The following is a 13,848-nucleotide window of genomic DNA, read 5'->3' as shown; positions in this document are numbered from 1 at the left end:
AGACATGGAGCCATTGATCACTACCCGTGGAGTCCGACAATGTAGCCAACTTTCTACCCACTTGTAGTGCATCCATCCAGCCCATACTTCTTTAACTTGCTGACAAGGATACTGTGGGAGACCGTGTCAAAAGCTTTGCTAAAGTCGAGGAACAACATGGCCACTGCTTTCCCTTCATCCACAGAACCGGTTGTTTCATCATAGAAGGCATTTAGATTAGTCAGGCAAGACTTTTCCTTGGTTAATCCATGCTGACTGTTCCTGAAAACTTTCTTCTCGTCTAAGTGCTTGAGAATTGATTCCTTGAGGACATGCTCCATGATTTTTCCGGGGACTGAGGTGAGGCTGACCGGCCTGTAGTTCTCAGGATCCTCCTTCTTCCCTTTTTTAACGATTGGCACTACATTAGCCTTTTTCCAGTCTTCTGGGATTTCCCCCTATCGCCATGATTTTTCAAAGATAATGGCCAATGGCTCTGCAATCACATCCGCCAATTCCTTTAGCACTCTCGGATGGAACGCATCCGGCCCCATGGACTTGTGCACGTCCAGCTTCTCTAAATAGTCTCTAACCAGGTATTTCTCCAGCGGGCTGGTCGCCTCCTCCCCATGCTGTGCTGCCCAGTGCAGTAGTCTGGGAGCTGACCTTGTTAGTGAAGACAGAGGCAAAAAAGCATTGAGTACATTAGCTTTTTCCACATCCCCTGTCACTAGGTTGCCTCCCTCATTCAGGAAGCTGCCTACACTTTCCTTGGCTTTCTTCTTATTGTCAACATACCTGAAGAAACCCTTCTTGTTACGCTTAACATCCCTCGCTAGCTGCAACTCCAGGTGTGATTTAGCCTTCCTGATTTCATTCCTACATGCCCAAGCAATATTTATATACTCATCCCTGGTCATTTGTCCAATCTTCCACTTCTTGTAAGCTTCTTTTTTGTGTTTAAGATCAGCAAGGCTTTCACTGTTAAGCCAAAGCTGGTCGCCTGCCATATTTACTATTCTTTCTACACATCGGGATGGTTTGTCCCTGTAACCTCCATAAGGATTCTTTAAAATACAGCCAGCTCTCCTGGACTCCTTCCCCGCTCATGTTATTCTCCCAGGGGATCTTGCCCATCAGTTCCCGGAGGGAGTCAAAGTCTGCTTTTCTGAAGTCCAGGGTCCGTATTCTGCTGCTTTCCTTTCTTCCTTGTGTCAGGATCCTGAACTCGACCATCTCATGGTCACTGCCTCCCAGGTTCCCATCCACTTTTGCTTCCCCTACTAATTCTTCCTGGTTTGTGTGCAGCAGGTTAAGAAGAACTCCGCTCCTAGTTGGTTTCTCCAGCACTTGCACCAGGAAATTGTCCCCTACAGTTTCCAAAAACTTCCTGGATTGTCTGTGCACCGCTATATTGCTCTCCCAGCAGATATCAGGATGATTGAAGTCGCCCATGAGAACCAGGGCGTGTGATCTAGTAGCTTCTGCGAGTTGCCGGAAGAAAGCCTCGTCCAGCTCTATAGCAAACTCCCACCACGACATCACCCTTGTTGCTCAGGCTTCTAAACTTAATCCAGAGACTCTCAGGTTTTCTGCCGTTTCATACTTGAGCTCTGAGCAGTCATACTGCTCCCTTACGTACAGTGCAACTCCCCCACCTTTCCTCGCCTCCCTGTCCTTCCTGAATAGTTTATACCAATCCATGACAGTACTCCTATCATGTGCGTTATCCCACCAAGTCTCTGTTATTCCAATCACATCATAATTCCCTGACTTTGCCAGGACCTCCAGCTCTCCCTGCTTGTTTCCCAGGCTTTGTGCATTTGTGTATAGGCACTTGAGATAACCCGCTGATCGCCCCTCGTTCTCAGTATGAGGCAGGAGCCCTCCCCTCTCACACGCTCCGGCTCGTGCTTCCTCCCGGTATCCCGCTTCCCCACTTACCTCAGGGCTTTGGTCTCCATCCCCCGGTAAACCTAGTTTAAAGCCCTCCTCACTAGGTTAGCCAGCCAGCTCGCAAAGATGCTCTTCCCCCTCTTCGTAAGATGGAGCCCGTCTCTGCCTAGCACTCCTTCTTGGAACACCATCCCATGGTTGAAGAATCCAAAGCCTTCTCTCCGGCACCACCTGCGTAGCCATTCATTGACTTCCACGATTCGACAATCCCAACCCCGGCCTTTTCCTTCCACGGGGGGATGGACGAGAACACCACTTGTGCCTCATACTCCTTTATCCTCCTTCCCAGAGCCACGTAGTCCGCAGTGATCTGCTCAAGGTCATTCTTGGCGGTATCATTGGTGCCCACGTGAAGAAGCAGGAAGGGGTAGCGATCCTAGGGTTTGATGAGTCTCGGCAGACTCTCCGTCACATCGCGAATCTTAGCCCCTGGCAAGCACCAGATTTCTCTGTTTTCCCAGCCAGGGCGACAGATAGATGACTCAGTCCCCCTGAGGAGAGAGCCCCCGACCACCACCACCCGCCTCCTTTTCTTGGGAGCGGTGGTTGTGGAACCCCCAACCTTAGGACAGTCCATCTCATGCCTTTCAACTAGTGGAGTCTCCTTCTGCTCCCTTCCCCCAGACATATCATCTGGGCCACTCCCCGCAATGGTACCTGTGGCGAGAACATGAAAACGGTTACTTACCTATATCTGCGTTGCTGGTACATGGACGTTTCCCCTTCTTCTTCTGGAGGTCACCTGTTGCCAAATTTCTTCACCATCCTCCTGTCCCCACTGCGCAGCCTGCTCTGAATCTTCAGAACCTTGTGCCTGTAGAAGTCTCTGTGTGTTCATTGTTTATTATGTTTTATTATGTTTATGTTTATTATGTTTTATTATGTATTTTGTTTTATTATGTTTTAAAGCACTGCTGTCAGCATTCTGCATCTGACTGGCCATTGCATGCAGAGTGTAATAAATTAAAACTGTGTTTAATTGTATAGTAGCATAATAGTAGGTATTTGGATATGCATATAGGCTATAAGAATTTGTTTGTATTCTAATATATGCTTGTTACGTGAAAAAGGTTTATGGTTTATTCTTTTAGTATATGCATTAGACTTCTTATGTTAATTTATTTAATACAAAATATTCCCTATTTTGTTTTCAAAGAAATTACTGCCTGTGTGCTGTATCCATGTTCTCCCAAGGGTTAACAGAGCTAGTCTGTTATGGGGAGTCCTCTGCAGGTCAGAGACAAACTCCCTGGTAAAAGTCAGGGCTTGATGAGTCTCGGCAGACTCTCCGTCACATCGCGAATCTTAGCCTGTATGGTAGAATATAGAATTATTCTTTATTCCTCATGACAGCAGTAAAACAAAATCGACACAAATATAGTGCTGCTCCAAAACTTTAAATTGCTGAGCTACAGCAGGACCTGGGGACAGATCCTGCAACCCTCATGAGTTCAATAGGATTAAGTGTCTGAGTAAGGACTCCTTGGTGTGTAAAGGTTTCAGGATCAAACCTTTGGCTCCTGCTGATAGGTTTCTGCATGCTCCCAAGAATAAAGTAAAGGAAGGCGAGAACCCAGGCAGATGGAGTGGGAGATAGACCCATATCAAACTAGTGCAGAGAAGCTGAGAGATGGTAGGCGCTGTTGAGCATGATTTCAGGCGTCTAATCTGAGATGTATGTGCAATTATTTGTAAAATACACAACAATAAAAATGAATAACCCCTGCTGCACCTCTTCTCCACAACGCCTCCTGCTGTTACCCCACAATTCAGCCATACGGCACCCCACAAGGGCCTTCCTAGCCTAATAACCTAATTGTACACAGTTTTGTTCGTTTTGTTATGTAACAGGAGGTGGCCTGCCCTAGAGGAATTGCCTGACTTTTACCTGTCCCCCCCACCCTGGGGAAATGACCCCCCCTTGGGTCTGCCAGCTGGGCAGGGCACAGGAGAGGAGCTGCTGGGAGACATGGAGGGAAAGGAGCCAAAGTGAAGGGAGGGGGCAGTAGCTTGGGCCACAGGGTAGGGACATCAGACTGGGGGTGGTGCAAGTGGTACCGAGGGCCAGAGCCTGATCCCGGTGGGAGTGGCAGGGTTCAGCATTTGGCCCCATCTTTATAGGGAACCAATCCCAGAGCCTAAAGACTGTAGGGGTCACATGATTCCTGTGATGGACCCCCTGGATACTCCACCCCTGGAAGGAGCCCTGCTTTTCCATTGGGCCACAGATGCCGCAAAGGACTCGATCACTGCACTGCCACCAATGGGAATGGAAGGAAACAGGCATCAAAACTGGAATGACAAGTTGGACCCATGTCTCTCTGTCCCCGAGGGCTGAGCATCCAAGAGGCCAGAGAGCTGTGGAGCCAGGACAGGCCCCAGGAGTGCTGGCTCCTGACCTATGTGAACACAGCCAAGGTGGGGCAGCTGAGGGCACTTAGCCAGGGAATTGCATGAGCTCAGCACAGGAACTCCCTGCAGCAGCTGCATCCTAGATCCAGGACGGAGTCTGCTACTTATTCCCAACTTGTGTAGTTCCTCCTTCAGCTCTGGAGGGAGGCTGGTACGGAGGGGCCCAGGTTGCAGTCTCGCTAACGGCTGAGGTTTGTGTGGTGCATGGGTTCACTGCTGCTAGGTAGGCGTAAAAAGAATCCCTGGGAGGGTGAGTTAATGCAGGATCGTATCTCTAGGGTCTTGGGTCCTTGTGCAGTCTCCATGACTGATATGTGACTGTCTGAGAAGGGTGCCATTACTGCTCCATAGGCTGGGTTGGCCTTAGGGGTGGGCAGTATGAGCAACTGCCCAGGGAATCTGGCTGTGGCGGGGCAGGGGGAGACGCCATGTGCAGTGTAGAGGTGTCTGCTGCCGGCAGGCAGGGGAGAGGTGTTCTAGCGGCCAGAGTGTCCATTGATTTCCTATTTTTATTCAGATATCAGGCATCATTTCAGGAGCACTGACTATAAATCTGTTAGGCATACCAGGTGGTTTAATTTTCGAAACTTCTTGGTGAATTTCCCAATTTTACATGCATCCTTTCCATGGACCCAGCAGGATTCGGTATGTGGAAGCCCACATCCCTCCAACCGGCCCGTATGCTTGGAAGGAACACTGCGAACGACTGCATTTTCACCCAGGGAATCTTTAAGTATGTCTTCCTGACCACAGATCAGATGGTACTCCCGAGATGGATGTAAGGGCAGAGGGCCACAACTGATGTTCAAGATCCATCTGAATGGCCGTGATCTGGTCATTCAGAAAATCCTGAAGCTTTGAACAAGCCTGATTCCCAGTGCAATGCCTGTCCAGCCCCAGTGATACTAAGCACCATATCTGTTACAAGCTTCTGGGTCAATTGTGCTCCAGTAATAAAGTCTGTGGCTTTTTCTAAGTGTCCCAATTTTTTTTCTCATGTTCTTGACTTTTATGGATATCCCAGATTGCCGCTACGCTATTTGCAACATTTCATAGGTGTTAAGACAAATCCCTTTTCTTTCTAGGGGAAACTTAGGCCCTTTGCTGTGCTAACCTGATGGTAGCCCCTTTAGAGCAATTTGGATATGTAGAGGTATCTTAAAAACTAGATAAGGGTAGTGTAAATTTTACAGTTTTTGGTGTAGCATTAACTCCAGTCCATTGAAACTTTAACCCATCTCTTCTTGATGAAGTATTGTACCACATTTGATGGCTAAACACCTTCACAAAAAGGTGGAGAGGCATCAGCATCAAGGCATAAGAAGGGGCATATTACAATAGGATACAGGTAAAATGATCAGTTCCTGGGATAATTTTAGTACAGGCAAAATTTCTTGTGGCAGAACTAATTTTTTGGGTATATGTTTGGTTATTTACTAGTGAGGCTACTGATTGGTTAAGATCTAGAAATATTACTTTTCCATTCCCACCCTAAGTTTGTTAAGAAGGAAAGGCTGAGGAATATTAAAAGTTTTATTTTTAGGTAGTTTTTGGCTAGCTTTTGCAAGCTATTTTTTAAGATTTTGTAGTCTTAATTCACGTAGGTATCCGGCAATGAGGCAGCAAGGGAGAGGTTACTAGCACAATTACCTTGCTTGGTTGGAGGCTTTATTATGTCCTCAGGTGGAGAGGTTGTTTTCTTCAGGTGGAGAGGTTGTGCCTTTAAAGGCATGGTGGGTCTGTCAGCAGACAAAGGAGAGGTTACCGGCTTTTTACCTTGTCCTTCACTACTGGTGTCCAGAAGGAGCAACACCGCCAGAAGGAAAGATAGACTGATCATCAGTTGGAGAGCCATTACAGTGAGAAACATGGGCAAGTAATCAATTCTTGGCACTTCACAGCGGTGTTGATAATTAACAGGAGTTGATAAGGGTCTTTCAGCATGGGGCCAGGGCGGTTTCTTGCTGATGGACCTTTATGTAGATCCAGTCTTCTGGTTTCAGTGAGTGGCAGGGCTGCTGTATATAAAAAGACCTAACACATTTTGTTAGTGCCTGACAATGATTAAGCATTGTGTCATCCATTAAATGACTGTCCATTTGAGCCAGGGCCAGTGGGGGTGCAGCCAGTAGTCGCATTGGGTGCCCTGTTAGAATTTCATGATGGCCAAGTCCAGTCTTCCAATTGGGAGTGGCCCTTATATTCATTAATGCTAATGGAAGGGCATTTGGCCACTTTAAATTTGTTTTAGCACAGATCTTGGCCAGTTTATTTTTTTAAATTTAATTTTGACATTTTACCAGCCTGGCACGTGGTGGGGGCAGTGGAGATTTTGTTGGATTTGTAAAGCTTCACATAACTTGTTATAATTTGTCCAATAACATTAGGTCCACTATTACTGTTGCTACTCACAGGTATGCCAAATTGTGGTACAAAATCCTTAAACAAAGTTTTACAACAGTTTTGGCATCTGCCTTTTTACAGGGAAAGGCTTTAACCCAGTTGGAAAATACATCAACTAAAACTAACACACTTATAATTACTACATTTAGACATTTAAATAAAATTAAATTTGAATATTTACAAAAGGTCCCCAGGAAGGGGGATGTCATGCCTATCTAACCTTGACAGCTTTACCGACACTATGTTACTGGCAGATTACACACTGTTGGCAGTATTGCTTAAAATATTCCTTTCTTTACAAATACCCTGGCTGATTGCATGCAAAACTGAGGAATTACTCCCCATATTTTCCTGTATTTTATAGGCAGGTCAGGTTTTAATGGCTTCTATCTTTATTATTTAGGTGATTTGCATTAACACAGACATTCTTGGCTTGCTTTTGGATTCAAAGTTATCAGCCGCTTAGAGACTTTGTCTTAAAAGGACACAATTAATTTCTAACTTCTAACTTTTGCTTTTAATCACACATTGATTTGAAAAGGAAAACACAACCTATTTTGGCTTCCCTTTGGCAAAGTGACCGTTGATTACCCAGAGCCATCTTAAGACTTAGTGTGGGGCACTGATTACAGCTTTTATTTGCTATTTGTTATCAAAACAGATTTAAAAAAAAAATTATTTTTTTTATTTTCCTGACTTTGACTGTCCTGCTGCAGCCACAACTTTGGTCTTTATTTAAAAACATTTTAAATCTTGTAAAGCATTAAATCACCTTAAGGATTAAATGCTAACTACCAAAATTAAACAACACTCGTTTCTTTTGTTTGGCAAAAGTATGTTTTTGGTTTTACAATTTTAAAACAACACCAATTTATTTTAAACTTATAAAACAAAGATTGTACACACAAGGAGTGTTGTTTTTAGCAAATTATTATTTACAGAAATTTTTCCAGAGAAATGAGCCCTTTCTTCAGAGGAATGGCTGCAAAGAAACCAAGGTGTTTCTTTTCATAACACCTTCTTTTAACATTTGTACAGAGTTTCACTGCTTAATTTTCTCCAGTAACTACACAGTTAACCTCTCACTTTCTTTTCTTTTAACTTTTTCAAACTGCGGTTGCTGGCTTGTATGGGCCCGATCCTTTTTTTTTTTTGGTTGCATTATTTTTTCATGGGCACAGGTATTGTTTTACTACTAATTTAGCAAGGAGGGTGGGCTTTTTTGACTAACCCTCCTTTTATTTATTTATACACACCTATTTAATACACACACACATTTATTTTTTTATATTTAGATGCATCTTATTTAACAATAACCTTAATCCTTTTATGTTTGGACTTAATACAATCTTTTTCTTATTTGAGGCGGTAACAACCCCTCAGCACCGGTGCTTTGCAGGAAAGGATAGTAGCAGGACTAGGTACAATGGGAAAGGCAGGGAGTACAGCAGCATTAATAGCACAGTAAAATGGGGGAGTTACACTCAGTGATCGTAGGAATAATGACTCCTTGCTGAATGCAGGAGGTAAGAACAGGTTGGATTTTTTCTTGGCCTGTTTTGATAGAGGGTAGTGCTGCACCTCAGGAAGGGGTCTTGCTGAGTTTAGGTGAATCTTAATGGGCTTACAAGGAGGGAGAGACCTTAGCCAGAAGTTCCTATTGCAATGAAGAAGGGCTGGGGTTGGTCTTCTCCTGTAAACTACCAGGACCTTATTGTAAGCGGGATCAGGCACATCCAAATACACACCATTTGGGGTACAGCAGATTATACAATTTAATTTACACAGCAAGTCTTTTTCCAAAAGGACTGAGAAGGAAAACATGATGGTCAAACAAAGGACTGATAGAAACGGACAGAGGTGAAGAGATGTGGTGGGGAATAAGATCCTGGGGGATCGCTTTTGGATCGACCAGGGCGGTAGGGACACTTACTGTACCCAATGGCCCATTTGCTTGCAATAGTAACATGCGCCATCACTGGGTTCCTAGGTGAGGTGGACGGTGGGGCCTAGGTTTGGCCTTCCCCTTCTCCCCCTGCAATGGGTGGCTATTACAGGGTCCTTGTATATTCCATTAAGGTCATTTAACATAGTTTTAATGTGGCGGTGAGAGTATTGGATTTTATTCAAATTCATATTTTTACTTTGTTTACAGGTGCTAATTTTTGCTCCAGTCAGCTTTCTTTGGGTAGGCTGTGAGAATTTTATTTAACAGCTTTTTCTGATTTTAATTTTTTTTTTTTTTGGTTATGGCCTGGATTTTGCTTGGGCCACTGAGCTTTTTTACAAAGGCGACTCAGTGTTTCCCTGGCATGACCCCTCATAGAAACTGGTTTAAATTTGCCCATGTAGGGTTATAACAGTTTGTAACAATTTGCAATTTCTCTTATTTTTGGAAAATTTTTAAGTAAATTATACAATTTTGTAGGAGACCAAGGTGCATGTGCAGACACTAAGGTCTTACAACCAGAAGCACCAATGCCTGGGAATTGGCACAAGGGGAACATTTCTTCAGTACAGGGAGTCACTGTCTGAGGGGTGAATGTAAGGGGCTTCTGTTGCTTAATATTTCTTGCTGGCTTAGTTGGATTTAAATTCTTTGCCAATTTTCTTTTTATCTCTTTTAATTGTGTTTAAGTTTCTCCTGGGAGTCCTTGAGACTCCTTATTTGAGATTCATGGCACCGTTGTTTGTTTGTTTGTTTTCTTTATGGCAGTAGAAATATGCCTCACATTGACATTGGCACTTCTGAGGTGCACAATCCTGTCAAGGTCGAAACTTTCCCCCAACAGAAACCATAACTTTAAATTATCCCTATCCTTGGTATACCAATTCCAATTTTTCCAGAAACTTGCAAGTGAACTAGTGTGTGCCTTTTGGCGGGACAGTGATCCTTCTTGACGCACCGGCCCCTGTCTTTTGCTGGCGAGTGCAGGAATTGCTTTTGGACCCCGTGGCTCCTAGAATCCCTATGGATGTTTTACTTGTCACACTCACACAGGGAAGGTTTTTGTTTAGGGCCTCCACGACTGTCTTACAGCCCCCTTCAGCAAAGAGTGTCGGTTGGCGCTGCTTACTCTGTTGCTTCAGGAGAGGTGATCAGACCAGTCAGTGGCTTGCCAAACCACCTTCAGGCAGAAACCAGAGACAGGGGAGGAAAGAGGATATGGAAACAGACCGTCTGAGGATGGAAAGGATGGGATCACACACTCCTAGACCTAGACAAGCCCCTCGCTGGTCATGCCATGCAGAGGGAAACTGCCGAGGTCAGGGCCTAGGAGGCAGGGATCCCTTTGGACCCTCCGGCCCCCAGTACCCGACTCAATTCACACTGGTCTATCAACCTTCACTTTCACACTGGCACATGGAACCAGATCTATCCACGACCTGCCCAGGCACACTCAGTGGCTCTTCCTGGGGAAACCAAACTTGGATGGGACTCTGACCCACCTCAAGGGCATCAGGCATGTCTGGCAGCAAAAGTCCAGATAGACCGTACAACTTACCCAAGCCCAGAGTCTACAGGCGGTCCTCCACCAGAAACCCAATACAGAGATTTCAAAAGGTCTCTTACCTTTTCGAATGGGCCCAGGGTCTAGTGGGGAACAACTCGCGGTCCTCTGGCTCTCAGAGTCGCCGTCTATCCGAGTCACCGGCACCAGGATTTGTGGTGGAAAAATCAACCACGCTTTGTGTTTGGATCAGAACCAAGCCTGAGGCGCCTTTATTTATTACAAGCGCAAGGGGGTAACAGCTCTAAGTAGCTGCTCCCCGCTGCAAAGCGCACACAGCTTTTTAAAGCTTAAAACCACAGACAAATTACACATACTTTCGTCTTCATTACCTTATTTGGAATATAACAAAACAAGCTTTTCCTGTTATTGACAGGTGTTCTTTTGCGGTTAACGTTTCTTAAGCTGTGCTGCTGCCATTGCCTTACAATGGAATTTTCCACACTCTTTTCTTATTCTTCATATATACAGTTAGCTTGACCAAAGTTTACTACTTTGGGAAGTTTAGGCCTACTTGGGTCCACTGAATTTTTCCTCCACAACACTAACATGGCTACCACTCTGAAACCATAGTCTTTGTATCCTGAAGTAAAATCACATATGACAGACTCCTCTTGGCTATATATAGCACATGTTGTGAGAGAGAGAGAGAACCTATTTTCTTGCTGATTCTGAGACAGACATTGCAGATGTGTAATGTTGTTAAAGCTAAAATGTATGGGTTTGCACAGGAGGAATTTCCCTATAAATTAATTCCTAAGAGATATTTTCTTCAGCATAAGCACTGGAATCAACTTTTGCAATATTGATTAGCCTAATCAAATTATTATTTTGTGTAGACTGTTTAATAGCAGATAATGTATGTCCAAGTCCAAAATGTATACCCTTTATGCCATAGTTTTTGCACTTGTTTATATATTATTGCTTTTTATTTTTAGTGAACATAGAATTTGCTAACAGGGCCAGCCCTGGACCAAATGGCACCCTACCGGAGGAGTATTTTTGGCACCACCCCCTCCATTTCTTAAATCTTTTGAATACCTTATTTTTTTATTACATTTGTAGCCCATTTCACAACTTTGATGAACAATTTGCATGCATAATTGCTGTGACTGGCAGCGTGAGCAGAACCTTCAAAGCTATCCATACACTGGAAAAGCGTCCTTCAGCTCTGCATCATGAATGAATTGGAGATCTTGGAGTGGAGAGTGCTTCCTGTGTTGCAAAATGTGATGGATTTTGTCCAATTTGACATTGAGGTCTTTATCATTGACGGCCGAACATTCCCCATGTGTCAGCGTCCCGTGAAAGTCCATACTATTTTTCAAGAGCGTTTTCCTGTCTGCCAGAAGTTTACTAAGGTAATACAAAAACAGTATTTCTTTTATATTGTTGCGTAGATAGAGGTTTGATAGATATCTCTGGCGTCTCATTAGATATGTCCTTTATTAGTCAATACTTACAGTCTTCAAGTCTTAAAACACAAGTACACTTTCACAATTTCACAATAAAACAAGGTTCACAATATCACAGCTGGGCTCACTTCACTTCGTTCTTATATCTCACCGACTGACCTGTGACATCCCACCCCTTATATAACTGCAATGGCATGGCTGACAACATTCTAGGAGGTTCAAGGAAAATATAGTTCTCAGAAAGTTTGCAAGGTTCCATGAGATTCTACAAAGGTCCAAAAATTCTAGGTTAGTGAAAAATGAATCCACAGATAGAATACCTGAAACATTTTACTTCAAACATTCTATTTTCCCGTTTGTGGCAACAAAAAAAGGACGCTGAGCCTGGCGTCCCAGGTGCTTGCCTGCCCCCAACCCTGGTTGTTAAGTTATGCAATTATAACAACAGAATCCTGGCGAAGCAAGCACTATGTGTTCTGTATTCTATTTGACAGGTTACTGTAAATGTTTTTTAAGCCTTAATTTCTTGAAACTCTATTTCCACAGCTATGCATTATGGCATTCCTGTAGTAGATGATGCAGTATCCCTCTTATTTTACTGGAATGTGTGAAAGAGACTACTTATCCCCTACTTTTTTAAAAAAATTACAAATACAAACACAAAATCGGTAAACTAAGTCTGTATCCTGTTTGTTTGAAAATATTAATGCTGCACTAACAGACCAGCATGAAGGAAGGCTGATCTATAAATGATCTTTTCTCATGGCATTGTATTAAACCAGTCAGACTGAGCAGATGTTAAGAGACAAGGTCTAGGAAATGGCGTCTTTTATGACGTACAGACAGCATTTGGGAGTGTGTTTTCTTTTTTTCTGGGCCCAACTCACATATTGTGACAAATTCCCTCTCCAGTGCATCATCAAAGATCTACAACCTATCCTGACAGACGATCCCTCACTCTCACAGATCTTTGGAGACAAACCAGTCCTCGCTTACAGCCAGCCCCCCAAACTGAAGCAAATACTCACCAGCAACCACACACCAAAAACACTAACACAGGAACCTATGCTTGCAACAAAGCCCGATGCCCACTCTGTCCACATATCTATTCAAGTGACACCATCATAGGACCTAATCACATCAGCCACGCCATCAGGGGGTCGTTCACCGGCACATCTACCAATGTGATACATGCCATCATGTGCCAGCAATGCCCCTCTGCCATGTACATTGGCCAAACCGGACAGTCTCTACGCAAAAGAATAAATGAACACAAATCTGACATCAGGAATCATAACATTCCAAAAACCAGTATGAGAACACTTCAACCTCTCTGGTCACTCAGTAACAGACTTAAAGGTGGCAATTTTGCAACTGAAAAGCTTCAAAAACAGACTCCAATGAGAAACTGCTGAACTGGAATTAATTTGCAACCTAGATAACCCATTAACTTGGGCTTGAATAGAGACTGGGAATGGCTGGGTCATTACATAAATTGAATCTATTTCCCCATGTTAAGTATCCTGACACCTTCTTGCCAACTGTCCAAAAAGTGCCATCTTGATTATCACTACAAAAGTTTTTTTTTCCTCCTGCTGGTAATAGCTCATCTTATAATTAGCCTCTGAGAGTTGGTGTGCAACTTCCACCTTTCCATGTTCTCTGTATGTATATATATCTTCTTACTATATGTTCCCTTCTATGCATCCGATGAAGTGAGCTGTAGCCCACGAAAGCTCATGCTCAAATAAATTGGTTAGTCTCTAAGGTGCCACGAGCCCTCCCGTCGTCTTTGTAACTTAGTGGGTCTCTATTTTCTGCCTGGAGGGCGGGGCGGCTGGAGAGCAGCGGTGCTACACGGTGTGCTGCCCCCCTGCGGACAGTGCTGCCCTCAGAGCGGGGCCCCCCAGCCAGGACTTCACCCGCAGGGGGCACCGCTTTCCCTACACACTAGGCACGCAGGCAGGCAGCGTGGCCCGCGCCGACCAGGAGACTGGGGGGCCCCATGGGGGCCGCTCTCCTTAGCCTATGCGGCACCGACCAGCCGCCTTGGCAGGGAGCCGGCCCCCCGGAGACCCCGCCGCCGCAGGACGGCTCCACCCCGCCCCGGCCGCCTCCCCTAGGGCGCACGCGCGCCTGGCTGCCAGGCCACGCCGCAGGGAGGGCTCCAA

The sequence above is a fragment of the Eretmochelys imbricata genome, chromosome 11 (assembly GCF_965152235.1).
Source record: "Eretmochelys imbricata isolate rEreImb1 chromosome 11, rEreImb1.hap1, whole genome shotgun sequence".
Classification (NCBI taxonomy): domain Eukaryota; kingdom Metazoa; phylum Chordata; order Testudines; family Cheloniidae; genus Eretmochelys; species Eretmochelys imbricata.
Note: the sequence above shows the minus strand (reverse complement) of the source record.